The 25,057-nt window shown below is 41.7% G+C and overlaps 1 protein-coding gene across 4 annotated transcripts in view; it reads left to right on the top strand.

Moving 5' to 3' along the window:
- The first annotated feature begins 22,707 nt into the window (after positions 1-22,707).
- FBXW7 (F-box and WD repeat domain containing 7) overlaps positions 22,708-25,057 on the top strand; it is a 233,559-nt gene continuing 231,209 nt past the window's right edge. For 3 of the 4 annotated variants that reach the window (XM_049094232.1, XM_025439039.3, XM_049094233.1), the window contains exon 1: positions 22,708-23,636. The gene's annotated coding sequence lies outside the window, so the exon portion shown is untranslated. The remainder of the gene's footprint in view (positions 23,637-25,057) is intronic. The other variant, XM_035698870.2, reaches the window with a different exon arrangement.

Below are 25,057 nucleotides of genomic sequence, written 5' to 3'. Positions count from 1 at the left end.
CCCCTGATTTAATCTTAGTCAGATAGTCTGCCCTCAACACAGCAACAAGTACTCTACCTGTTGTTTTGAAGGTCTTCTTGTTCTTCCCTGAGGAAATCAATTTGCTTACATCATCAACTTGAGGAGATCAATGGTATCCACAAGTGATTTACCATGTTCCTAACTCACCAATTCCCTCCTTAGTGTGACAGGAGTCCTTTGGATAGATAGTCCCTCAGATAGATCCCTATCTAATTCTTGACTATGAAATTCAATGAAGCAAGAGGAAACCAACTGTCCCAAAAGGTGGTTTCTGCCTGTTTTCTCAGCTTGGAGCATATCTAGATCTTCCTCCCTACCTAACGACTAACATACAGAAATTTATTTCTGCCTATAATCAGTAATGAAATCTAAATTTGTACCTGAAATCTAAAATTGTACCTGTAATTTCAAAAGATAACTTAGGAGTCACCAATAATGTAGTTGCACATGAAAATATAAGGCATCCTACAACTTTCATTGATTTCTTTCCCCTAAATTAGCAAGATTCACCTTATATATACTATATTTGATTAGATGAACAAAATGAGGAATATAGTCCTAATCTTAAATCAGGTCTATTTCATTTAAAAATATTTCACATTTTCAGGGACTTTTTTTGGCTTATTATTGTTCACTCTTAATGTGGAACTAAAGTGATGGACTTTCATGATAGTTAATAGTAGTTTTAAGTTTTCCATGAATGTAGGGTATAATCTACTCTAATTTAAGGTATTTATATTCTGATAAGACCAATGTTTGAAATAGGATATATTGCCAAACAAAGCAGTATTACATATATAATTAGAAACAATACTGCTAAAAACATGAAATTGTACAGCAGATCGGTAAAGTACATTAGGGTTCCCCCCCCTTTATGCCTTGAGGTTTTCTGTCCTATATGGTGTATTTACAGTCATGAGAACCAAACTAGTTTTAACCAGATTAGGAAAGGGACTACATATGATGATATCATGATGCCTGAAGAAATGAATAATTAAATCTGTGATTAATATACGAACACAATGGGAATACTGAGATACTCTACTTGTCAGCAAATACTTTCACAGATTTTATTTTGCAGTCTTAGCCCCACAAAAGAGGACTGTCAAAATGGTTATTAAATCACAAATATTGTTGACACCCATGAACAGACGATTCTTTTCAACCCTACTGCAAGAAAGACATCTACAACTGAAAGATAAAAACTGGAAAGAGACTTAATTTTTTTTTACTTTATTAGTTTTGTATTAAGAATATGCATCTGTTTATGACAAAAAGTTCTATATTGAGGATAAGAAGGGGGCATGGTGATTTGAATTATTCAGGATGGTTATGGTTGGTATAAAAAAAGAGCATTTTAAAATGAGAAATATTTAAGGTAATAGCTTGTTTTCCCCTTGTGGTCTATATTCAAGACACGCAGGGTGCAGCTGAAGTTCTTTGTCTTGGAGACAATCTGTATTGTCTTAGAGTACAAACCTGTTAGCATTTCTTTTTCCTTCATTAGTTTTCTACCCTTAGACATGTCATTGCAGCTGCTGTTTTCTTTCCTTCCTCGATGAGGTAAGTTTTATATGCGAGAAGCAGAAAATTGTGGTCCGGTGAATGGGTGTGCAGGACCTGCCAGGCCTTGGCATGGGAGCTGCAGGGGATACAGGATGAGTCAGTCCTTTCATGCAGGCAGTGTGGGATTGAGCCAGGGCCCCTTGGAGCCATATTAGAGCCTGAGGCTCTGGAAAAATCAGTCATCCTGATCCTGTCTTTATCTAAAATTTCTATATCATCAACTATCATCTATATTTTGCATTACTTTAAAAAATGTTATATATACTATAAATATTATAAAAATGTTTTAGTATCACATGAATATATAATACAAATATTACAAAATGTACTAGATATGTACAGGTATATCCCATAAGATACATTTTTTAGAAGGTGGTGAAAATATTCTAGATTAAAAAATACTGAATAAATAACAACCAAATGCAAAGAGTAAAACTTGATTAGGTGCTGACTGGAAAGTACTTGCTTGCTGAGTTTTTTGCTGCTCCCTTAAAATTTGTATCTTGGATGGGTGTCTCGCTGGCCTCATTCTGGCCCCAGGGCTGGCAAGGACACATGGGGAAGTGTAAACTGCTGTGGTCCAAGGTGGAGGAAGGCACGTTGGGTTAGAGTGAGAATCAGCCATTTCCTTAAGAAGCCTTAAAGAATAAGGAGTATTTCTGCTTGTCAGAGACAGTTGAAGGAAGAGGAGGAGAGCACCCGGGAAATGCAGAAAGAACAATGTGGCCAAGGGCATGAGCAGTGCAGGCATGAGGTCTGCAAGTAGCACACAAGCCTATCAATCTGGGGATGGAATACATATAGGTAGTAATGGAAGCAGAAGCTGAAGTGAGAGATTTAGATCCTTCTGTGAACTGCCTCTGTTTAATTCAGGAGGCAATGGGGGGCTACTGAAAATTTTTTGTTTTTTAAATTAAAATGCATTTTCGATGTTTTCTTTATTTATTTTCAAGCACTTACATAGAGGTAGTTTAAAACTTAAACCGTATTTTTGCTATATATTATTCTTCTAAATCCACTGTAAAGTGATATGAGTAAAAATAGGATATTGGAGAGAAATTCAAGAGCAAGTTAGATGAAGACTTGGTGACTGATAATAAGCACAATTCCTATAGAGTCTAGATTTTCCAGGACAGTCTCAATTTAAAATTTTCTGTCCTATTATTTTCATTTGTACATTTAGCCCCTCCCCAACTTTTTGCAGCTTTGTTAAGTTGTAACTGATGAATAAATGGTACATTTAAAATGTACACTTTATCAGTTTTGACATATGTTGTCAACTGTGAAACCATCACTGCAATCAAATAATGCACATATCATCACCCCAAGAGTTTGCTCAGGTCCTTTGCAATTTACTTTCTCACCTTCTGTCCCCATCCCCAGGTGAACATCAACTGCTTTCTGTCACCATAGATTAGTTTTCATTTTTCAGAATTTTATATAATTGGAATTACACAATACGTCCTGAATATAGTACATTCTACAAGACACGGTTTTTAAAAAAATATTTTATTTATTTATTCATAAGAGACAAGACTGAGAGAGTGAGAGAGAGAGAGAGAGGCAGAGGGAGAGGCATGCCCAGGGATCATGACCTTAGCCAAAGATAAACGCTTAACTGATTGAACCACCCAGGTGTCCCTCAAGACATGTTTTAAAAGAGTAGAGGAATTCTAGATTTAGAAAGATGAAAGAGCCATAACAATCAAATGCAATAGGTGAAACTTGGTTGGATGCTGGTTTGAAAACACTAGAGAGCACACTGGGTATAATCTGAATAGGATTGGATACCACATGACAATAGGGAATAATTATTAATTCTCTTGGATGTGAACATGCTAATCATATTTTATGTAAAAGAATATCCTAAGTATGTTGAAGTGTTAGGTCTAAGTGTCTTGGTTTCAGCAATTTACATTCAAATGGCTCAGAAATATAATTAAATAAAGCAATGGAAACACTTTAACAACTACTGAATCTACATGCTGGGTATAAGGGTATTTATAAAAGTTGTTCTCAACTTCTCTGTATGTTTGAACTTTTTTAATAATAAAAGCTAGGGGAAGGGGAAAGGACAGAAAATGAAAAATCAAGACTCTCCTGAAAAATCTAGGCTATAGTCAGTCATCATCTTTTATCTACTTCTAAATCTCTCGTTGAATCCTCTCTATATACAATTTTATCACCCCACATCTGATTTAGAATAAGCACATATTTTAACCAAGAGCAACAATGAATATCAAACTTCACTTCAGATCATATATAAAAACTAACTTAAATTTGATCATAGACCTAATTGTAAGAGCTAAAACTATAAAATTTATATAAGAAAACAGAGAAGAAAATTGTAGGAACCTTGGGTTTGGCACAGATCTCTCAAACACATGCAAAAATGCATAAATATAAAAAAATAAATCGAATTTCACAAAAATTAAAGTTTAAATTAAAATCACAATGAGATACCATTATACAGCTGCTAGAATGGGTAAAATTAAAAAGATTAATGATAACAAGTGTTTGGGAGAATGCGGAGTACTAGAACTCTCATGTACTATTAGTGGGAATGCTAAATGATATAACCACTTTGGACAACAGCTGAATCAGTTCTTTAAAGTTCAATGTATACCAACAAAAATGACCCATCATTCAACCCTTAGATATTGACCTAAGAGAAATGAAACAGCTCAAGTATCCAGCAACAGGTAAATACATAAATTGCAATATGCCCACACAATAGAACTCAGCAATGAAAAAGAATAAAGTATTGATATAGGGGGGAAAAAGTTCTCAGAATAATAATAGTGGAGAAAACCCGCATAACCTTGCCTATGGTGACGACTTTTTAGATATAACACCAAAGGCACAATCGATGAAAAAAATAATTCAGAAGCTGGACTTCATCAAAATGAAAAACTGCTTTGTGAAAGACAATGTCAAAAGAATGAGAAGACAAGCCATGAGTTGGGAGAAAATATTTGCGAAAGAGCTTATCCTTCATGGCTCTGTTCAATAAGCCCCTCTTCTAAGACTCTGACCTCCTTTTTGCTGTTTTTAAGCTATATTGAAAATATTACTTCTTTTCATTCATTCACTCAAAAATATTTACTGTGAGCATGCCATGTTTTAGGCATTGTTCTAAGCACAGAGCGCATATCAGTGAATAAATCAGATGAAGTCTTTGGCTTATACTCTAGTAAATGTTTATGTGGTGGGGGGATACTATAAATAAATATAAGGGAATTCCAGGTAGAAATATTACTGTGAATAATTAAAAAAAATAGAAGAGTAAAGGGTGATGATGTGGTGTGTATTATTTTATTTTATTTATTTACTTATTTTGAAGGGTAGTTGACATATAATGTATTAGTTTCAGGTATCAAAATAGTGCTTTGACATTTATATACATTACGAAAGAATAAATCTGGGTATCATCTGTCACCAAAGTTGTTACAATATTATTAACTACATTCTCTATGCTGTACATTTTATCCCCATGACTTTATTTTAAAACTGGAAGTTTGTACCTTTTAATCCCCTGCCCCTGTATTGCTCATTCTCCCATCTCCTTGTGGCAACCTCCAGATTGTTCTCTGTATCTATGAATCTGTTTCTGTTTTGTTTTGTTTGCTCATTCGTTTTGTTTTTTCAGATTCCACATATAAGTGAAATCATATGGTATTTGTCTTTCCCTGTCTGACTAATCTCACTCAGGATAATACCCTCTAGGTCCGAACATGTCACAAATGGTAAGATTTCATTCTTTTTTTTTTTTTTTTAGAGATTTTATCTATTCATAAGAGACACAGAGAGAGACAGAAATATAGGCAGAGGAAGAAGCAGGTTCCTTACAGGGAGGCGGATGTGGGGCTCCACCCTAGGATCCCAGGATCATGATCTGAGCCAAAGAGATGCTCAACCATTGAGCCACCCAGGTGCCCCAGTTTCATTCTTTTTTATGGCTGAGTAATATTCTATCGTTGGGGTGTGTGTTATTTTAGAAAGGAAGTTGGAGAAGGTGTAGCTGACAGCCACTGGTGCCTCACCCAATTCTCCAAGGTACTCTGGAATGATCTAGTACAAGCCAACCTCACTGGAAGCAGTTGTGATTCTCTGCCTATGGCTTTTCTTTATCTGAATGTGGGGGCAGGCCTATGCTCAGGGAAGAGACCTCAGCCAATGGCAATGGGAGATGAAGGACAAATATCCTAGCTTCCCTGCCTCCTTGGGTGGGACCACTCTGATATGTATTCCACATGTTTCCTAGGGATGCCCTACGGTATTGATCCCCAGTTGCCCTCAGCAGTATCCTGCTCATTAAAGTGTTCTGTACTGTTTCTTTCCCTTTCAGTATTACTTCATTCCTCTGCCAATACTTCCTGATGTCACATTTTCCCTTTCAAACATGCTACTTGTACTCAGATCCTTAGTTTTGGAGAAACCCAGCCTAAGTCAGTGGGTCTGAGAAGTGATGCAAAGAAGGAGACAATCAGAATAAGGTTTTAGAACTGGATCACTTGGTGGTCAGATGGCAATGAAGACTCAATTGCTGTTGATAATCTCTGGCATACTCTTGCATCATTATTACTAAAAGTCTCACCTGTGATGAATTGGGATCATGTACAAGCATGAGTTAGAAAAATGCACTGGCCTATAGAATAGTTCTTGAACTGCAATATATGAGAATTTTGCATTATTAGAATTTTGAAGTTGGTTTATTGTTAGCTTTTGGAGGAGCCACGAAGGAAGAAAATAACAGGCTCTGATCAGATAACCATTAATTTAGAACATAGTTTGAAAGAAGGCCAGAGATCTTCCCTGGCATCTTTTAAAGGGAGTCTCATCTCCTGTAGACAGAGAACACTAAGTTGAAAAACAAGACCCCAAATTTGATCTTCAGTACGGCAGAAGGAAGTTGAATTCACTGTCCAGAAGATTTCTTATGCTAAAGTCAGGGACTTGAAAGGAAAGAACAGGAGCCCTGAGACTCCTGATGGGAATGGTTGGGTGAATGGGATTAAAGACTTAACTCCCCAGATTCCTCTGGATACTCTGGGCCAGAATTCTCTGGAGCCCTTCCTCTTGCTAGAGGAAACCAGTCTCCGATTGGGTGGAGATTGTGCAAAGACTTTACCTAGGGCAGATACCTTGCAAGATGATGCCTGTCTGTAAGATCTTTCCTTGTCTCTCTTTATTGCTTCTAGACCAGTAATTAGAAGTCTTATTATGAGCCAAGCAGAGAAAGACTGCTATATGAAGAAAGGGATTATTCACCAAAAGCACTGCAGAACCTGGCAAATATGTACCAGCAGGAACTAGGAGAATTTGCCTGGAAATGGAATTTAAAGGTGCTGGATCAGGGAGGACAGACTATAAGGCTAGATAGGAGAGAGTTTATTAATAAGGGAGCACTATCCAGTGACTCAAGACGTTATGTTCTGGAAGAATGCCTATAACTGTACCTAGTATGTTGCAAAAGTGGCTCCTTGAAACTTGAAAACTATGATGAGATAGAGGTACTGGAATTTCTTAGAAGAAAGATGAGGTAGGGGTAAAAAAAATTCAAATAGATTAGAATTAGGATAACATTTATTATTTAATACTAGCGAACCCGCCAGCTAGCAACATTCCCTGGGAAGGCTCAAAAGACACTCCCTTCACTAAAGTGATAAGTATTGTACAAGTACATTTTGAGAAGCTCAGAATTGCTTGTCCTCTAGATCAAGATTGATAAGAGATGCTTCAGAGTCAATGGACATAACAGGATTCTAGAGGCCAGGTTGGCAGCACTAAGCCATTAGAGGCAACAGGGATGTAATTATGGTCATGTACATCAACATGAATTCATTTTAGGGACTTAATGTTGACAGGGGGTGGGTTCCAGAAGAACACATGAATTGTTTGGATTTTAAAAACATGCAAAATGAAAATGTAAATGTATGTGTGTGTGACAGATTAGTAAACACAAAACTAGAATAGGGGCGACTGAGTGGCTCAATCAGTTAAGTGTCTGACTCTTGATTTCAGTTCAGGTCATGATCTCTGGGTTGCGAAATCTGCCCTGAGTTGGGCTCTATGCTCAGTGGGGAGTCTGCTCAAGATTCTCTCTTTCTGGGCAGCCCTGGTGGCTTAGCGGTTTAGCGCTGCCTTCAGTGATCCTGGAGACCCAGGATTGAGTCCCACGTCAGGCTCCCTACATGGAGCATGCTTCTCCCTCTGCCTTTCTCTGCCTCTCTCTCTATGTCTCTCATGAATAAATAAATAAAATCTTAAAAAAAAAAAGATTCTTTCCTTCTACCTCTCTTCCTCCCATGCCACCTAAAATAATAGAGGAAAAAAAACTTAAAAAGAAACTAGAATAATGGTTCTGGAAGGAAGAGAGAAAAGAATAGGGATGAAGGGAGATGTATAACAGTACTTCTAAGGAATTGGTAATATTTCCTATCTCAAGTCAGGTTGTAAGTACACAGGTATTCTTTTTATCATTATTCTCTATACACATAAATGATACTTTTTGAATATATTCAATATTTAACAAAAAATGTTTAAAGAAATAAAGCCTAACCGTGATTCCTTTCAGTTGTGACTCACAGTAGAGAGTAGAGGCATTGGATAGATCCAAATTCAAGTTAGGTTGGCTGTACAACCTTAGGGAAGTTACTAATAGGTTTCTCACCAGGAAAATGATTTTTAAAAAACATTTTATTTCTTTATTCATGAGACACACACACACACACACACACACACACACACACACACACAGAGGCAGAGACATAGGTAGAGGGAGAAGCAGGCTCCTCAAAGGGAGCCTGATGTGGGACTTGATCCCTGGACCTGGGATCATAACCTGAGCCAAAGGCAGACGCTCAACTGCTAAGCCACCCAGGCGTCTGGAAAATGATTTTGATAATGTCTTTCCAGCAGGGTAGAAGTAAGGATTAAATGAGACAATTTATATAAATCTTATAATCAGTGCCTGGCACATATCAGGGCTATTCAATAAATTTGTCCACACTTGCCTTTTCTTCCTTTTTAGAAAATTTCCATCTTCTTCACTTAATTCCACTTTAATTATTTCCTGTAAGCAAAGAATTATGCCGGATGGGGTCTGCCTTCATTTAAAAAAATAATTTAGTTTCAAAAGGGCATCTATCTCATTTGATCCTCTCATTCAGTCCTCATTGCCTAGCACAGGATGGAACATGAAGGAACCCCAATAGATCTCAGCAAATGAGTGAATGTAGAAAGTAGGTATAATGGACTGAATTGTGTTTCCTCAAAGTTTACATGTGGAAATCCCAATCTCCAGAACCACAGATGTAACTATTTTTGGGGATAGGGTCTTTAAAGAGGTGATTAAATTAAAATGAGACCATTGGGGTAGGGCCCCAATCCCTAGTATCCTCATAAGAAGAGGAAGAGCCCCTAAAGATGAACTCCCTGAGAGGAAAGGCCATTTGAGGTTACAGCAAGGAGGGGTTATTTACAAGACAAGGAGAGAGGCTTCAAGAAAAACCAACCCAGCCAAGCCCTTGATCATGGACTTTCAGCCTCCAGAACTGCGGGAGGGGGGGTTGGGGTGGGTGCGGGTGGGTGGGGGTGGGGGGGATGGGGGAATGGGTGGAGGAAAACTTGTTTAAGCTACTTGGTCTGCAGTATTTTGTTATGGCAAGCTTTATAAACTAAGACAGTAGGGCAAGTATTATTTTCCCCAAGTCATAAATGTATAACTGAGTCTCAAGGCTTAAGACTTTCACAGATTTGCATAAGCAATAAAAGGGCAGAATTATCCATGAACCTAGATATCAAATTCTGGTCCTTTCCACTATAGCCTGCTTCTTTTCAAATTGTGCTACATTAAGATATTTTAATCTGTACAAAATTTTTAAATTAAATTTTAATTTTTATCAAAGTAATTTAAGGGCTCATAAAGAACAGTCACAGAAATAAACAGTGGGGCACCTGGGTGGCTCAGTTGGTTAAGTGTCTGCCTTTGGCTCAGGTCAGGATCTCAGGGTCTTGGGATCCAGCCCTGCATCAGGCTCCCTGCTCAGCAGGGAGTCTACTTCTCCCTCTCTCTCTCTGAAACTCTTCCCTGCTTGTGCTCTCTCTCCCAAATAAATAAATAATATTAAAAAAAAATCAAGGGCACCTGCATTTCCTCTCAACTAATATGAATTCTTTAGAGGCAACTACTTTCAACTCTTCCAGTGCTGCTTTTTCCTTTCAGTATTTGTGTCTAAATCATATGCTGATACAGGTAGGTCATGATTTTTCAAGCCAAGATGTCACCTATTAAGTTCCTATTATTAAAGATGAGTCTTTCATTATCTCAACATACACAGACACACAGTTATCCCATTCCCATTAGTCTTTAAAAAGTTTTATCACTGTCTTTGATACTTTTCCTCTTCTGTATTATCTCAGTTTCCTCCAAGTTAATTTTACTTTTGTATTAGACTTCCCTCATGTTTGGTGGTCGTTGGCTTTCCATTATATTTAAGAAAAAGCCTGTTTTCTGCTTTACCCTGCATTTATGCCTTCAGAGGCAACTAGTGATTTTAATTTTGCCATTTTCTTGGGTTCCATATCAGGAATTGGCTGGTTATTGCAGGACACTCTGCTGCAGAGACTTAGATTCTAGCTTCCTTTTCTTGAAGTTAGTTGCTCCTGTCCACCTACTATCTTCTAGAATTTCCTGACATCTCTTTTCTCCTATTATCTTATTTCCTGTTCTCTATGTACTTTTTATAGCTTTTTATTCCTTTACTATTATTTTAGGGGGTTTTGAGAGGAAATAGAGAACAGACATATGTTTTTAAACAGTCTACATTTCTAATTTTGACTTTTCTCAGAATTTTACTATTAGTTAATAAATAATGGTTAGTATCAGCTCAATGCAAATGAATACAAATATCTATGAGTAACTATTTTTCCAGGTGCCTCTGTCAAAGTCTCTTTTATACTGAAAACTTCAGCTTGTGTTATGAGTGATGAATAATATGATATTTCATACTTATGGATCGCTTACTGTTTTTATTAAAGATTTTTATTTATTCATGAGAGATAGAGAGGGAGGCAGAGACAAAGGCAGAGGGAGAAGCAAGCTCCATGCAAAGAGCCCAATATGGGACTTGATCCTGGTACTCCTGGTACTCCTTTGCCCTGAGGTGAAGGCAGACACCCAACCGTTGAGCCACCCAGGCATCCCAAAGATCACTTATTTTAAAGACTTTTATGCTTAGAGCCAGGTGAGGAGGGTGAGCACACAGGGAGGACCAGTGTGGAGCTGGATTCTGAGCAGGCCGAGGCATGGGGTAGCAAAGACTGAACAGGGGGAGGAGAAGATCCAGGCAGAGGGGTGGCATGTCGTCAGAAGCAGCAGTGGGGGGTGGGGCAGATCCCGAGCAAGGTGAAGAGGGCATCCATACTGTGGGGTGGCCAGTGGTGAGGTCAGAGCCCAGGTCTGTTGAAGAGGGTGTTTGTGGGGATAGCCTGGCACAGGGGTCCTAGCACAATCAGTTGAGGAGGGCAAGGGAGCAGTGGTAATGGTGTGAGTTTGGTTATATACCAAGGGACTGATCAAATAAGTATGTGTATGAAGGATAATACAAGCGAGGGTTTTTTCTCTAGGAGACTGAAGTCATAAATATGGAAAAGGAAAAAGCCAGAATAACTCCCAGGTGTGGGATTGGAATCAGACACCATCAATGTGAATTTATGGATTACACTGTATACATATTTATATGTCATCAATATAGATATATAAATACAGATGTAAATGTATATGTGTGTGTGTGTGTTCCTTAGCTCAAGAGAGTCTGAGAGCTGTGAACTCAAATTGCAACCAGCAGACCCACCCAGATTGTGGCTTCTAAATACCATTCACCTTTTAAAGGAACCAAGGTACGGTGCCACATTTATCATATAAAAATATAGCACATATTTAGTAAATAAGAAATTATTGAATGGGACATACCTATGCCAAAATAAACTGAAGTTCAGTTTAACTGATTAACTTTTATTTTATTTGGTAACTCCTATTCCTTGGAGAAAGGGACACTTTCAACACTGGGTCTGGAACATTTTGTTGGGCTAGAAAAAAAAAGTACTAAAAGAATGATGGGACAAAATGACACAGAAGCCAATCTGGAGGAGTTCCCACTAGTCAAATATAGGACAATTTAAGCATCAAAATAAATAACAATAGTAACAGATTTTAACTCATTAAACAAGAGAGAAAACCATGAGCCCATGCTGATATAAATGAAAAAGTGAAAATTTGATAAGGAACGAGATATTTATTTAGATCTAAAGTATCTCCTCACAAAATTAAAACTTATTAATTCCAAGTGGAAAAAACAGTAATTTATTTTGGAGTTACCTAGTTGTGGAGAAGCCTGGCAGACATCATTTTAATTGGGTGATTAAACTGGACATCATCAGTAGTAGGACAAATTGAGCGGCACCTAATGAGATATAATAAGAATAGCACTACTTTGGTAATATTCATGCTAAATACAAACACACTCAAGTTGAGGGATAGTCTCCACAAGAACTAACCATAATCTTCAGAAGTATCAAAGTTGTGGAAGCCAAAGAAAGACTAAGGAAACATTTCAGATTTAAGGAGATTAAAGAGATGTGATAATTGAACTCAACACACATTCCAAAGTGTACCCTTTATTTTGCTATCAAGGTTATTACTGGGACAAGGGATGAAATTTAATGGAAGCCTCAGGATTAGATGGTAGAAATCATCAACTTGATATGCTGATTTTGATGGTTACACTGTGATTATATAGGAGAATGTCCTGTATATATCGGCTTAAGTATTTGGGGGTGATAGGACATCAGGTTGGCAATGAACTCCCAAATGGCTCAAGACAAAAAAGTTCTTTAAACTGTACTTTCCACTTTTCTGTGAGTTTGATTGTTTGAAAATAAGTAGAATGGTTATTTTTGGTTTTAATAGGGAAATGAAAATTTAATCATTCTTAGACACAGGTCTAAAAAAAGAGCTTAAAAATGCCACTGATATGTCTTTTGCAATGATGATGTAAGAGACTAAAAGCCAACCATCTGGAGATCACAAATTCATTTATTTAAAAGTGCTCTTGAAATCGAATTGCTAGAATTTTTAAGCTACAAGAAGCAAAAAAGATTCAACAGGAAGGAAAATTGCTATTTAAAATAAAAACATTTAGGGACGCCTGGGTGGCTCAGTGGTCGAGGGTCTGCCTTTGGCTCAGGGCGTGATCCTGGAGTACTGGGACAGAGTTCCACATTGGGCTTCCTGCATGGAGCCTGCTTCTCCCTCTGCCTGTGTCTCTGCCTCTTCTCTCTCCGTGTCTCTCATGAATAAATAAATAAAATGTTAAAAATAAATATATAATATAAAAACATTTAAATACCATTTAAAATAAAAATGGTAGCTATTTCTGGGATTAGAAAGTGGTATTTCATCTCTGGGGTACATGGTTCTTCTAAGAAAAACATCTCTAAGGGTGTTATGGACTGAATGTTCACAGGTTGGTATCTTATTACTGCCCCCTGCCCCATTCCTACACAACCGTGGGATAGTACTATCAGGCGGGGCCTTTGGGAGTAATTAGGAGTAGACGAGGTCATGAGGATGTAGGCCTCATGAATGGGATTCATACCCTTATAAAAGTTAGGAGAGTGGTTGATGTTCTCTGTTCTCCATCATGTGAGGCTGCAAAAAAGTTGACTTGTAAGAGGGTCTCTCACCTGACCATGATCGCACCCTGATCACAAACTTCCAGCTTCTAGAACTGTACATTTCTGTTGTTTATGAGCCACCCAACCGCTGGTTCCTTCTTATAGCAGTCAGGACTAAGACAAGTGTGTCATCAAACACTGCTAATTTCCTACTCCTTATCTGTTTTTCCCACTTTTCTTATTAATGGAATTCCGACCTCACTTTGGGCCATAATGCCCAGTAAAAAGACTTCTCAGCCTTCTTTAGATCTAGGCATGGACCCAAGATACATTCTATCAGCCAGACCTAAACAGGAGTGTGCTGGAAACATCAAGGAAAGAATCAGCATTTCCTCCTACAGGCACCACCCTTTCCTCTTCCTTCTAGTCTGCAATTTAAATGTGACTCCTGAGGAATGGCTGCTGATGTGTGACTCATGATGATAAAAGTCCGTGTGGTGTGGATGGCAATAGGATGGCAAAGAAAGAAAAGTAGCCCGGGTAACTGATTGTATTCTGAGCTACTATGCCAATCTTGAATTCCAGACTAGAGGATTTTACACTGAGAGAAACAATGAATCCTCTAAATCTTTATGCCAGTTGGGTTTTCTGTTATTTACATCTGTGAATGTTATTGATAACGAGCTTGATGGGCTTTTTAAAAAAGATTTTTATTTAGTTGAGATAGAGAGCTATCATGTACGTGAGAGCACAAGCAGGGGGGAGGGGCAGAAGGAGAGGCTCTCTGCTGAACAGGGAGCCCAAAGCTGGGCTCAACCCCAGAACCCCCTGATCATGACCTGAGCTGAAGGCAGATGAGCCCTAATGGGGCACCCTAATGGGCTTTTCCATGAGAGGTTGAAACCCAAGAGAGTTGAATGGCTTGCTCAATAAAATAAAAGGAATCTTGTACTTAAAGAGATTGCTTTGGAGGGATGTGAGGAGAATGTGGGGGTTAGAGTAGCAAATATAGGGTGATGGGAAGAGACTTAAGGAAAGATACAATCAGTAAAAGAAATCCTTCAGGTTGTAATTGGCCAATAGTTTTAGGGAAAGTTTTATTTGACATTGATTTTTGGAAGTTGTATCCTGTACTCTAAGTTGGCTCTTATACTATAATAACCAGTTGTTACTCCTCAATCTAAAAGTCCACTACATAGAACACTCTCATGTTGATGAATTAAATAGTAGTGTTCCATGCAGGGCACAGCATTGAAATAATTTGAGTAAGCCAGCTATAGTGGAGAGAACTGGCTCTGAACTTTTCATAGCATGTAAGATGGTAGGTCATAACATTCTTTTTGGTTATTAAAAGAAATGTCAACCTTGAAATAAAAGGCTGGAAAACCTGAGGATTTCTTCATCTTTGAAATGGCAGCATATTTGTTGAAAAGGCAGCCTTAAACAAATACCTCAAGAGTACTGGTGTTCTAATGTGTGGTACTTCTTTCACAGAAAAATCAATCCCTAGAGTTTTTGTTTCCTTTTCTCTGAAAGTTCTTTTATAGTTTGGACTGGAACTCAGAACTCACGTTTCTATAAAAACAGTTTAACAAGGGGGATCGCATTTTGACGTCAGGTCACAAAAGCTTATGTAACCTAACTTCACTAGACTACAAACACAATGACTTGCTATTCTTTATGTGTCTAAATGCAAACTTGGTAATAAACTCAGAAACTTAATACAACTTTACATTCTGCTCAGTTCACTGTCTGTTGCTTCAGCAACTAAAGAATCTGAACTCTTGTGATACACATAATCCAGTATCTTAACATCCTTTGCTTTTAAGCATTGTCGACAACGGAGAAGTCACAAGCTGATTGTTTCACAGGAGACTTTAGAGTCAAGCTTGGGAACCAGGCCCATTACTTTTGCCCATAGCTCCTGGCCAGACCAATTACATTGCCCCAGACTAATAGCAAGGGAAACTGGGAAACAGTCTTCTCATGTGCTCAAGGAGAGGAAAAAGGAATGTGGGTATCTTGCACCTAGTTTGCAGGGTTTCGTGAAGATTGAATAACTGCGCATTCTAGGTTCTTGAAGATGTCATGCCTTTTCTTTCCTTCAGGGTGGTGGATTCTGATGCAAAGGACTTCTAGTGAAAGGGTTTTGGTAAAGGAAATCAGTGCAGATGCCCATAGAGCTAAGAAGAGGTTGTGGTAGCCTGAAAGGTGTGTAGAGAATAAGAGATTTAAGAACTGTGTAGTTAGATGCTATTGGAAAGGGTTTCTAGGAAGTTAAGACAAATTCAGGGAGTGGGAAAAGAGCTAATAAGGGTTTTAGGTGGGAGAAAAATCAGAGCTTTCTAGGAAAAGCACAGTGGGGTGAAAGGAGAAGAAAGCAGCGTCTAAGAAAATGTATAGGTAATTTTCAGAAAATAGGGGAATGCTCAATATCTCAGAGAATGAGTTCCCCACTTATTAAAGCTTCACTGTGATGTTGAAGGTGAGTGAAAAGCTACTTACTAACGGGAGACCATCCTCTATTAAAAATACATAATACTCTTAGACTTAAAATGTAACATTGTTAAAGAGAAAAAGGATATATTGTAAAAACAATTATTTCCAAATATTATCAGAGTCCAGTTTTTAGTTTCTCTAAAAATATTTACATTTAAATACGATTGAAGAGGGATCCCTGGGTGGCGCAGTGGTTTGGCGCCTGCCTTTGGCCCAGGGCGTGATCCTGGAGACCCTGGATCGAATCCCACGTCGGGCTCCCGGTGCATGGAGCCTGCTTCTCCCTCTGCCTATGTCTCTGCCTCTCTCTCTCTCTCTCACTGTGTGCCTATCATAAATAAATTAAAAAAAAAATAAATACGATTGAAGAATGCAATGTGTGAAACATGATTGGATCCAGGTTGGGGGATAGCACAGCTATCAAAAATTTATACCCGACATTGGCTAAGAGAGATCTGAAATATTTAATGTCATACACACAAAAAGGTAACTATGTTAGGTGATGGATGTGTTAACTAACCTTATTGTGGTAATCACTGTATGTATATCAAATCATCACGTTGTATACCTTAACCTTTTACAGTGTTGTCATTTATATCCCAATAAAACTGGAAAAACTCCTTGGGACAACTAGGGAAATCTAAATATGAACTATATATTTAGATATAGATTTTTGTTAACGTTTTAGATCAGGTTAAAGATTGAAGTTAGGTATATCCTTTTGCTTAGGTTGGAGTGAAGCCACACGAGGCCTGCAACTTAGTTTCAAATGGTTCAGGAAAAAGTGCTTAAAGCAAATACAGCAAAATGAATTGAGGGGACTTTTCAGTGTTTCTGTATTTTAAAAACAAAGTCATAATGAGATTCTGAAAAATGACAATAGGATTGAAGGTTTCTAGCATGTGATCATTTATTTGCTTACTAAGAGAATAAAAGCAGTCACTCATTTACTTATAGATCATTGGATGGTATATAGATCAAATCGTTTTAGATGGTAGTGACTGGAGTCAAATGTCAAACCCGGCACATACTAAGGAGTAGACTGTAAGCTCCATGAAGCTAGGGATTAGGCTTGTTTCATCATTAGATGTTCAGCACTCAGTTAAGTGCTGGGAAATATTAGGTGATAAATTTTTGTTCAGTGAATTGTGAATTAAATGTGAAAAGTCTACACTTATGATAGATATTCTAACACCTTTATATTTTCTGTATACCACTGCATTTTGGAAGTTATGGTAAAAATAGTTAATATTTTTGTATCTGGTACCTTTGGCAACTCCCTACTGTTAATTCAGTAATTCAACTTTTAATTTCAAGCCAGTACATTTTAAAGCCTTTGGTCTTCAGGGTTAAATTACAACCAATCCTACCTTGGAAGGATTTTATTAGATAAAAATACTTTGTGACTATTAAGGACAAAACCAAAGGAAGGATTTTTCTGAAACTCTGAGGTTAAATTATCAGATTACAAGAGATTTATTTATTTTCTATTAATACTAGTTTAGTGTTCATTAATAATTCATTTTTATAGTCAGTCTTTTTTGAAATCCAGTTGATGGTAAAGGCAACAGAGGGGCAATATCATCAAGCAGTTGCTAGGTTTTCTAGGTTGATTTGTTCTCAGACTTACAAAATGTCATTAAGTTCTGATATTCATTTTTTTTTTCTTTTTAAAGGTTTTGTTTATTCGTTTGAGAGAGAGAGAGAGAGAGAGAGAGCGCACAAGCAGAGGGAGTGGCAGGCAGGAGGAGAGGGAGCAGGGAGCCCAATGAGGGACTAGATTCCAGGACCCTGGGATCATGACCTGAGCTGAAAGTAGACGCTTAAACAGATGCTCAACTGACTGAGCCACTCAGGCACCCTGTGACATTCAACATTTTTAACAGCCATTACAAAAGTATTAGGGAACTGATCACCAAATCCAAGGGCCTTTCCTGAATTATCTGACACTACTAACCATTGCTTTCCTTTGTGCAATTATTTTCTCAGATATTAAGGAAACATGGTGGTTCTCTGAAGATGTAATGGGTTTATTTGAGGAAAGAGTGGAGAAACCTTATTTTTTTAAAACAAGCTTCCATGTGGAACACCTGGGTGGCTCAGTGGTTGGGCGCCTGCCTTCAGCTCAGGTCATGATCCTGGGATCCAGGATCGAGTCTTGCATTGGCCCCCTGAGGGGAGCCTGCTTCTCCCTCTGCCTGTGTCTCTGCCTCTCTCTCTCCCTCTCTATCTGTGTCTCTCATGAATAAATAAATAAATCTTAAAAAAAAAAAGTTTTCATGTAATCCCCTTTTAAAAGTTATTTATAATAATCATTAAAATTGTATTTATTTATTTTTATTTATATAGGCCTTAATCTGATCCTAGAGCTATTGGAGCAAAATGAAACAATCTTATTTAATGATAGAATACAAGGTTTGCCATCTGGAAGTAAACAATCTTCTATAGACCACTGGAATTAATTTATCTTACTGGTCCAGAAGACTGAGTCAGTGTGATATAATGGCAAACAAACTTATTGGAAGACTTGGGGTGGAATCCAGGCATTCTATTTACTTGCTTTTTTGACCCTAGGTAAAATAATTTCCCTGGGTCTCATCTTCTTCCAGCTTTAAAATGTCACTGATTCTACACAAAGAACTGACAGATATGAAAATGATAAAGACGACCAAAGAGAAATTTGCCAGGTACAGGACATGTATGGTATAGTATTTGATATTACTGAGTGAAATTAAACAAACAAACAAACCCCAACAAACCATGTATTTTAGCTGGGACTTCAGAAGAAAGAAAAAGGGGGTGCCTGGGTGGCTCAGTTGGTTAAGCGTCTGCCTTTGGCTCAGGTCATGATCCTGGCTGGAGTCCCTTGGATGGAGTCCCGCATCAGGCTCCTTGCTCAGTGGAAGTCTTGCTTCTCTCTCTGCCCTTCACCCTTGCTCATGATCTCTCTCTCTCTCTCAAGTAAATAAAATCTTAAAAAAAAAAAAAAAAAAGAAATGAAAAAAGTCACTGTGACTTTTATAAAATGAATGAAACTGGGAAATGAAAAAAACCCCTGTGCTGGGAAAATAATTTGTTACAGAGTTGCCTATAACATACAAAGTAACGGAACAGAATTCAGTTACATAGATTGGAGAGAATAAAAATCACCTTTTATATACTTGAGGGAAACTAAATTACAACAAAACCCCAAACCACCAGGAGAAATTCCAGCAATGGAAGATGAAAGCATGGGATTATTCTGGAAGGTAAAAATCAAAATATAAAATAATCTTTTCCTATTTTTAAGATGCTTGTAATCAAATTCATAGAAGATAATTAGGTAAGCTATAATTGTATTTTGGAAAGATCTTGTCCCAAATCTGGTAACTCATCTGGTAGCATTACCTTACCTGAAATACATTGTTCAAATGTGGACTATAGAAGGATATTGGAAAATCAGGCATCTCAAATACTGGGAATGAAAAAAGTAACAACATTTCATAAGAGGAAATCTGAATGGCTAGTCAATATATGAAAAGGAACTCAATAACATCACCAATAAGAGAAATTCAAAAAACCATAATGACATACTAATACACATCCACCAGACTGGCAAAAAGATTGACAACACTCAGTGGGTTGAGGGGGTGGAGGAATGGGACTCACCTAAAATGGCTCTTATAACACTCTAGAAGCAGCTCCCAGGTATATGCCATACGGAAACTGATATAAATGTGATGGACTACACATACGAAGAATGTTCACAGCAGCGTTTTTAACAGTTCCACACTGGAAACAATCCAGATGTCCATCAACAATAGAATGGCTAGATAAATTATGGCATATTGCTACAATGGAACACTGCAATTAACTGAACAAATTACAATTATATGAACAACCTGAACAACATATGGATTAAAAATGATGTGTGAAAGCAACAAGCAAACAAATTACATCCTATGTTGTCCCGTTTAATAAAGTTCAACAGAAAGGGCAAAACTAAACATATTGTTTAGGGATGCTTGCTTGTGAAAAAACAATAGAGAAAAACAAGGAGATGATTATCAGAAAAGTTCGAATAATGGCTACCTCTAAAAGAGAGGGAGAGTTGTGCTCAGGAAGGTCACCAGGGGGGCTTCTAGGATGCTGGCAATGTTCCATTTCTTGACCTGGCTGGTCACAGGGAGGTTTCTTTTATAACTACTTATTATAACAAATAACTGCTTTATGCGTTTTAATGTGTATTCACAATAAAAATGCTCAAAGTAATTGAAGACTCTGGATGGCATTTCTACAAATTTTACCAGATAATTTAGCTTTATGAAATCTCTGACAGTAAAAACCACTGATGTGGGATAATAAAACGCTGATTAAAATAGTTTCTCATAAGAGCTCACTTTCAAGTGCAGGAGAAAAGAACCCTATACAAACATTCCTTTGTTATATTTTAACATTGTACGCAGATCTTTATCACAAACTGATGAAGCAGGAAAAGAACTGTTACCTGAAATTTCAGATTTTTTGGAATTTTGGAACAAACTAGCTGTTTCCTCCTCTGGATTAATAAGTAAAAGAACTAAAGAGATGCAGACCAAGTTGGAAATTCATGAACTTCCTCCTCTCCACTTGCCAGTTCCATCTGTTTCCTCCAGTTACTGTACTGGGTGGTGAGGAGTGTGGATTTTGCCCAGTAAGTTTAGTGCTTCTATTTCTTCATAAGTAGCTGGATGAGGGCTGTCCTGAGTGCTTTTCTGTCTCTCAGTACTAAGGTTCTAAGGTGGAGCCACTTACAATGAAAACACATCAGGCTGCTGAAAAACCCCATGTGGTACAGTACACACTTTTCTGGAGGTGTCCCCTGCTGGGTTGCAGAGCTCTCATGTTTTCCCTTTTTATCCAGTGTCCAAAGGGCTTAAAATCTGAGGTGCTCAGCTTCACAAAAATCTCTTAAATTTGTGCATTTAACTCATTCAATTTCTGCCAGGAAATTAGGGAGAGGCAAAACCATGTGGGGCTATCACTTGGGGATCAGATTCTCTGTGAGTCTTAACTTGGAAGGACATGGTAAAGCAGCGATCATGACAACGCAGTAAAATCCACAGTAGCTTAAACAGGATAGTTAGCCTGGCTCTTGGAACTTCGCATCAAGGACACCTGGGCAAGTTCTGCTTTGTGAGTCTCTTCTTGCTTCTGCAACACCCACTTCCCCACTCCTATCACTCTTTCTGCATCATTTTAATAAAAATGAGCCCTTGGGTTCGCCCAGTTAGAACCTTCTTTGGTCTACTGTTTGCATATGATGCTGGTAGAAACCCTGAGCTTCCAAAATCTGCCTATAAAAACTCGCTCCTTAGTTCCCAAAGCGGAAAGACTTGTAACATCCATTCATGCTGCTTCGGGAGCAGGTGGGGTGTGCCAGGGTCCGGCGGCGGAACTCTGGAATCTGCGTCCTTCCATCCTTGCTGCTGCTTTCTCATCTCAGTCTCCACGCTATTCACCCGGACAGGTTCCAGGCAGATTCCGAGGATTCTGACACTTTCATCTCAAAATTTCCTTTCCTGGAGAACTAACTACACTTTACAACTTGGTGAGTTTTACTTGAATTTACTTTCCAGGGTAACATCTGTAGGAGAAGCTGCGTAAGAGTAACAATATTTATTTGAGAAAGGAAATAGCCTTTGGATTAGACCTGAAACGCAGGCCAACGTTTTCTCGATGACGGTTGTGGACACTTACCTAACGACCAGAATCAGCTCTCCAAAAGCTTCACAACAAGCAAGAATGATTCCTAAAATGGAGACACTACTAACATCTCCTCCTGAAAAAAGTCAAAAATCTCTCCACAGTCTCCGGGAGGATGGTCCCCTTCCCTCGTCCCGGCCAGTCGCCCCCGCCCCCCCCCCCCCCCCCCTTTTGGAGCATAAGGCTCAGATGGTGACTCGGGACTCAAACCACAGCCCTACGTCCCCCCGCGGGGTGGGGGTGGGGGTGGGGGCGGAGAAGGGCTGTCTGGCCGCTCTGGTCTCTCCGACGCTACGCAGCTTCCGGAGCGCTCGCGCCCCATCGAGTACTCTGCGCTCCGCGGGTGCCCGGGGGGAGGCGTCCATTCATCCCCGAGCATGTGCTCGGCCCGACCGCACGCTGCCGGGTGTCGGGGGCCGGGCCTCGCCCCGCGCCCGCGCCCCGCGCAGGGGGAGGGGGCGCTCGCTCCCCGGAGCAGGTGCAGCGGGTCAGGCGGCGGGGCAGCCCGCGCTCAGTCCGGCTTCCCGAGGCCCGTCGGGGCTGGATGCCTCACCTTCGGGTGGTGCGCGCCCGAGCATGGCCGCGCGGGCCGGGCCTTCCTCCTCGCTCCCAAAGGAGCAGCCACCGCCTGCCCCGAAGGAGACCGCTGCGGAGCGAGCTCTCCCCGCCGCCGCCGCCGGGTCAGGGGTAAGATCAGGCGGCAGCTTAGGCTCCCCTCGGCTCCTCCCCTTCCTCTCCTCGGTTCTGACGCGGCCGCAGAGGCGGCGGCGGCGGCGGCGGCAGGTCCCGCGGCCCGAGGCGCACCCACCCGCTCGCGGAGCCCCGACTTCCTCTTCCCTTCCCGCGTCATCAGAGCGCGCCGCAGTCACCCAGGGCGGGGTGCCTAGAACCGGGGGAAAAAAAAAAAGGCCCGCGGAGGAAACGTCCCGGCGGAAAGAAAAGGGCGGGGGTGAGGGGAGCGGTTGCTAGGTGACTTGCGTCATCCGGCCGCGCCGCTTTCCTCCCGCCCCTCTCTGGAGTGAGGCGAGAGCCCCGCACAGAGCGAGCGAGACAGCGAGCGGAGCTCCGGGCGCCGCCGCCGCCGCCGCGGAGAGCGTGAGAGCGAGCGAGCGTCCGCGGGACCCGGCCCCCGGGCACCGGCCGCCGCCGAGACCTCCGTCCTGACCCGGACCGGCGGGAGCCGCGGCCGCCCCTCTTCTCCCCCCCTCGCCTTCCCGGCCGGCAGCCGCGGCTGCACACGCCGGAGCCCGAGCCCGAGCCCGAGCCCGAGCCCGAGCCGGAGCCGGAGCCGGCGGCTGGGGGGCAGGGAGGCGGCTACCTCGGGCCGGGACTCGTCAGCCGCTCCGCGCTGCGAAGACGCCGAGGACGGGCCGGAGCTTCCGTCTCGTCCCGGGCCGCGGGGCGAGGGACCCCCGACGTGTAGGGAGGGGGTCCCGGCCGCAGCGACACATGCGGGAGCCGGGAGCGGGGGCGGCGCCGAGCGGAGCCGGCCGGGTCCCCCCCCTCGCCGCCGCCTCGGCCGCCCGCCCGGGGCCGTAGCATCTGGCCCCGGAGTGTATGAGCCGGGGGCCCGAGCTCAGCAGCCACCCCCCGGCCGGGGGGGCGGGGACCCCGATGTGAGGCGGCGGCCCGGGCGCGGCGGGGAGAGCGGGAGCGGCGCCGCCGTCCTTCCCTCGCCTTCCCCCCGTCCTCAGCCCCCTCGCGGGGGGGTCCTCTCCCTCGGCCAGCCGCCGGCCCCCCGGCTCCTCGGCAGGACTCCGGGAGGAGTTCCCAGAGCCCCCTCCCCCGCCCCAGCCCCGAGGGCGGCGGGGCCGGGGGGGACCCGGGGGGCCGGCCGCAGCCTCAGCGCAACAGGAAAACTTGGGAAGAGCAGAATCTGGAGCCTCGCCGACGGGACTGTCCCGGGAGACGCGGCCCGGGGCGGGCAGGAGACGCAGCCTGAAGACACCCAGGAAGAGGGCGGCAGGAGGGAAGCGGGGCGGCCGCCGCCTCCCGGGCCCCGGCAGCGCGGAAGAGCCCGGCTGGCCGCCCGGCTTGGCGCGAGCACCGCTCCGCCCTCACAGCGCCGGAGCCTTCCGCGGCCGCCGCCTCCCCGACGGAGGACGGGCGCCGGCCCGGTTCGCAGCGCCGCGGCTCTCCCGCGAAGTGTGAGTGGCCCGGGGAGAGGGCGCCGGGGCGGGGGCGGGGGGCGGGGGGGGGCGGGTTGGCGCTGCCGGAGTGGGGCGCGCGTTCGCGGGGTGCGGGTGCGGGTGCGGGTGCGGGTGCGCGTGTGGATGAGGCGCGGTGCATCTGTATCTTTACCGCGGGGGAGAAGGTTTGGGCCGTCCTGGGTCTCGGGACGCTTCACCTCTTTGTACGGGTAACGCGCAAGCTTACAGGTCCCTGTCTCAGGGGAGTTCTGTCTTTGTCCAGAGCGGACACTTGCACCTTTCTGGCCAGAAATCGGCGAAAGGAAATTGAGGAAGCCAAAGCATATGTGCACACAAAGGACATCTCTGTAATACACCTTTTCCTGGTGCACCGGGTGTGAAACAGCGCTGTGGTTTTTGTTTCGGGCAACTCTTAGGGTTCTTGGGAGGGAACCTTTTACCCTGTGAACCCCTGAATTTTACTTTCGGTAAAATTCCTTTCTTGTTTTTGCAGTCTTCCTTGAGAGATTTTCATTTCAGTACCTATTGGTACAGGAGTTGTTTTTTTTTTTTTTTCTTCTTCTTCTTCTTCTTCTTTTTTTTTTCTTTCTTTCTTTATTTCTTTTTTAACCTTCTCATTTCCTGGGTCCAACTCCTGCGTGTCAGGATACTGTAAGAGATTTCAGGTACTCAGGAAGTTGACTCTTACCAATCATGACTTACTTGGGGGAAGAGCATCTAGTACTTCAAGCAGTTTATAAAAGTTGTTACCTTTTTCCCCCTACCCAAATGCCTTTTCTTTTCTTTTCTTTCCTTTTTTTAATTTTTGAGTAGCCTATCTTAATTGCCAGCACTTTTTTTTTTTTTTTAATTTGGCAGGATGACTTGAAACTTTGCTTGTTTGAGTTATCCTTACTTTGCTACCAAACAGGGAGAAACTTTTTGATATTTGATTATTTGAAGAGTGATTCTTTTCTCTTCCCTTCCATTATTAGAAGGTGAGGTTTAGGTATCCCGTCAAAGTGCCCAGGCGAGGTGCAGGAAAGTAAGGACCATTCCATGTATTTAAATAGACCTTAAGTGTTAAGCATAGGGTGGAATTTTATTTAACAGAACATAGGCAGTACCATACTGAGAATTGTGACTCCTCCAGACAACAGTGTAGGCTCACTACCTGTGAAGCTGCTGCTGAGAGAAGCTTTGTGGGAATGAATGAAAGGCTGGGATTGTCTGTGCTAACTTCTCCATTCAGGATCTTGATTTTACATATATTTAAAACTTTCTCAAATAGGGTTTTCTTTTGTACTTTTTCGAGGTAGTGGGTTATACAAGTGTACTAGCCCCTGAAATATTTGACATTTCATTTATTTATCCCAAACCTGTCTCTCTAAAGTCCCAAGGCACCTCCAGCGTTTTTGTTTTGAGAATGCTAGGACAGG

Source organism: Canis lupus, chromosome 15, assembly GCF_003254725.2.
Source record: "Canis lupus dingo isolate Sandy chromosome 15, ASM325472v2, whole genome shotgun sequence".
NCBI classification, from domain to species: Eukaryota; Metazoa; Chordata; class Mammalia; order Carnivora; family Canidae; genus Canis; species Canis lupus.
This window is presented reverse-complemented; position numbering and strand designations above follow the sequence as displayed.